At 38.8% G+C, this 4128-nt stretch overlaps 1 protein-coding gene across 1 annotated transcript in view; it reads right to left on the bottom strand.

Moving 5' to 3' along the window:
* MAP2K5 (mitogen-activated protein kinase kinase 5) overlaps positions 1-4128 on the bottom strand; it is a 267464-nt gene that overhangs the window by 161002 nt on the left and 102334 nt on the right. The gene's annotated exons all lie outside the window — the stretch shown is intronic.

Here is a 4128-nt window from a genome sequence, read left to right as displayed (position 1 = left end):
AAAAAAAAAAAAAAAGAACCTAATTGGGTTCCCATGGCCTAGAATACAGTTAAAATCTAGCATGACATTCAAGGAATTCTTCTACAGTCTAGCTCAACTTGTCACAGTAGTGCCAAGTAAGTGATGTGGGATTTAATTAAAGTGCTCCTTACAACCATAATCCCCTATATAAGAAGCTGTTTCTAGACAGAAGAAATGGATTGCTTGACTTCTACCATTGAATTTAAAACCTAAGACATAACACCAAAATAAATAAAAATGCCATGCTGACCTAAAATGCAGCATTGAATACAGTACCTGTGGAGCCAATCCATTGCACTCTAATTAGTAATCACTGTTGATATTTGCTATAGTCTACAACAGTGGAGATTCCATAATGATGGAAAAGTGAATAAAGCAATTTCTGGGAACTTGAGAGGGAAAGTAAAATCCACCTTAAAATAACTCCAGTCAAATGCTCTCTATTTTCTGGAAGACTTGGCACTCTGGGTGGAAGGTTAATTCTCCTTCCCCTGGGCCTTACTTATTGTGAGTGAGCTTTAAAACCGCTAAAAATAAACAAGTCCAATTCCTTACTTGAAGGCAATGGCGAAAAGCATGGCAAATACCAATTTTCTTTTTGAAGTACAAGGAAAGTGTGGACTCTCTGAGTCTTCTTTATTTTTTTTCTCCTTAGGAAGCGCTAAAGGTTTCAAACTGGAGGGAATCTGAATATGAAGCATTTCATGGAGAAAGGGTTAAGTAAGAAACTGAAATACTTGAGTGCATTTCCACTGCTCTCCACTACACCTCCAGGACAAATAAGGATGAGTTGTCAAGTTAAATATAAGCAGTCAAGTGACTGAATTATAATTTACTCTGTGCTCAATTTAAATTAGTGTGAGGCTATTAAAATATACAGTATAAATACGGCAATTCATCACAAGCTGTCATGGATGACTTCATTTATTTGCTGGAGTGGCACACGCTCCACTAAAGGGAAGGAGAGCAAAATCACAGGTCAAATTAAGCCGCTATTCTGTTTTAATTCACTTATTTAATCTGTGGCGACATAATTGTCTTCTACAGTATGTACAACTCAGAAAGGAAATTTGGGAGGATTACAGTCAGTATACAAATGATTAATCAAATGGTCCATTTAAATGCTAGTTTAAAAGCAGCAGAAACCCAAAGCAGTCAAAGAATGATAATCAGCACATGCTCTATACAATGCTGAGAAATTTCCTATTAAATGCATTTTTCCCAATTAGAAAACAAATAATACTGGGAAATCTATTAAATCCTCCAAGCTGTACTACTTGAAAGATTTTATAGAATACATTAATGGTACGAAAGGTTTTGTTTGCAAGATGGCTAACCGTATTTTCATTTGTTTTCTGCTCTACTTATTTGCAATTGTCTTGCCTACCTACACCAAACAAACAGACAAAAAGCTAGGTGGAAACATGTTTCATGAGTTACATATAGTCATTATCAAATAGGTATCTTTAAAATGTGATTAGCACTATTTTCAAAATGTTCTTTGAGGCAGTTATTTTCTAAATTCAATGGCATAAAATAAAAATTCAAGGTAATTTTATTCTTCCTCAAATTCAACTTCTTTTAAAAATATCTGAAATGATATCTTCCTACTTCTGAAGTCTAAAAAAGGAAACATAACATTATGCTTTTTTGTCCAATAAATAAGAACATTTAGAAGCATAACAAATTAGAAATATTTTGAGTAGGAAGAGAAAAGTAACAGATTTTCAAGGACTCTCATCTAATTGTTCCTACAGACATTCAAAGTGTGGGTCCAACTAACCACTTGACTTGGGAAATTAAATTTCCCTCATCATTCTATGTAAGTGTCAGAGCCCTGCAGGTGATTCTGTTTAGGCAAGGACTGTGATTTGCTGCTCTTCACAATCCCTCTGTGAGACCAGGCAGCCCCATTTCACAGCTGAGGTCACTGAGAGGTTCAAGTGACATGCTTGAAGTCACACAAAAGTCAGCAGAGGGTCAGGAAAAGATCTAATGCGCTTCTAACTCTTAACCTTCCATTTCACCCTTTAATATAAAAAAAGCTATGAAATATTCTGGGTGAGAGCAATGGTCCATACAAAGAACACTACAGGATATTTTGTACGTGAGCTGAACCTGCTTTCAAGATGTTACTTCAAAAGATGAATGAATGAACTAAAGGACAAACAAAAGAACAAAAATTTATTCATTCAGTCATTTAACAAACTATGTGCCGAATTCTTACTCATTATGTGTAGTTCTCTATACTAGACCCTATATGCAAGATTCTGCAGCAATCAGTGAGGCAGAAAGATAAATCAAATCCGTTCCCCACAAAGAGATGTCAATATAATAAGGGAAATGTACATGTATACTAATAGCAAAATAGCAAAATGATAACACCCGTAAGAGACACAGAGAATTCCAGAAAGGTTCAAAGAAGAAAATGAGTGAGTGTGAGATATACCATATGTGACAGGGTTTATCCAGGAAAGTTCAATGGAGAAACAGGCTTTTGAACTGATCCTTGAAGGGTGTTAAAGACTTTGATAGGTGGAGATATGGGTGAAAGCATCCTAATTAGATAGGAATACATGAATCAAAGTGTTGACGTGAAAAAGTACTGGGTACAGATAAGGCAACGAGTTCAACTTAAAAGCAGCACAAGATTCAGACATGTAAAATAATGCTATAAAAGCAGACTGATGACATACTGTGGAGGATCTTGAGTGCCATCTTCTAGAGCTGCAGTCCTCAACCCCTGGGTTACAAACTGGTACCAGTCTGTGGCCTGTGAGGAACCGGGAGGCACAGCCAGAGGGGAGCGGCAGACGAGGGAAGCTTCATCTGTGTTTACAGCTGCTCCACATCGCTGGCATCACTGCCTGAGCTCCGCCTCCTCTCCTCACCCCTATCCACCTCCCCATCCTACTGTCTACGGAAAAATTGTCTTCCATGAAACGGGTCCCTGGTGCCAAAAAGGTTGGAGACTACCGTTCTAGAGTTTTTAGTTTATTTGGGAAGTGACATGAAGCCTCTGAAGACTTCTGAGAGGAGGAGAGATGTGACCAGAATTATGGTTTAGGGAAGCTGAATCTGAGAAGAGTGAGAAGCAATGGCATGGGGTCATGAGCACTTGGGACAAGATTGCTTGGGTCCAAATCCAGGTTCCACTATTTATTAGTTATGGGACCTTGGGCAAGTTATTTAACTTCTTTGTGCCTCAGCTTCTGCATCTGTAAAATGAATGGGATGAATAATAGTAACAAAACCTTGTTGTGAGTATTAAATGAGGAAAATGTATATAAAGGGCATAGCACAGTATAAATCATCATTAAGTGGTTCTATTTACTGGCAGAATAGTTCAAAAGCTGATTGACATGTCTGATAAGAGGCAAAACAAGCACCTGTATTAGAGTGGTGACAAGAAAGGAAGAAGTACTAAAGTACAGAGAGAGAGAGAGAGAGAGAGAAGTCAACAGGCTTCCAGGCACTGGATACTAGCCAGAACAGGACAGTGACAGTGAGAGATAGAAAACAAATGAGATGAGTCCCATGGTTGCCCAAATTACTGACTGGAGAGTTTCTAGGCCCCAGTGTAGGGAGTGGAACCCAGATGGAGCTCAGCTGTCTCCCTAAGGTGAGAAGAAAAAACTGGGAGTCTGAGGAGGCCAAGGTAGCTAAAGGACCAGAGGGCAGAGAGCTGGGAGAGGACCTGAGGGAGAGCTCCAGAGATCTGCAGAGGGGGCTTATAGTCTTCAGCTGAGTAATAATCAACACATGGATGCTAGGAAATTACCTGAGGCCGGGGGAGGGGGGGGACCCAAAAAACACCAGAAAGGACCAGAATTAACAATCTCCAGACCAACACTGGGCAGGAAGAGTTTGTGTTCCCATCAGACAAGTTGGAAAACCTTGTAATTCCCAAGGCACCAGGTAGAGTATTCAGAAGAATACTGCCTCAGTTACATGGGGGAAACTAATGTTAGACCAGGGTGGGGAAACTTTTCATGTTGGAAGGCCACAATAATTTAGCTGTAATCAAATAAGGCCTCATTCAAGAAACTTCAATTAGATATACTTAAAAATGTACATTATTTTGTAAAAATCTATTATGTATGTAAT

This window comes from Propithecus coquereli, unplaced genomic scaffold (genome assembly GCF_000956105.1).
Source record: "Propithecus coquereli isolate 6110/MARCELLA unplaced genomic scaffold, Pcoq_1.0 Scaffold573, whole genome shotgun sequence".
Lineage (NCBI taxonomy): Eukaryota > Metazoa > Chordata > Mammalia > Primates > Indriidae > Propithecus > Propithecus coquereli.
Note: the sequence above shows the minus strand (reverse complement) of the source record. Positions and strands in the feature narration are given on the sequence as shown.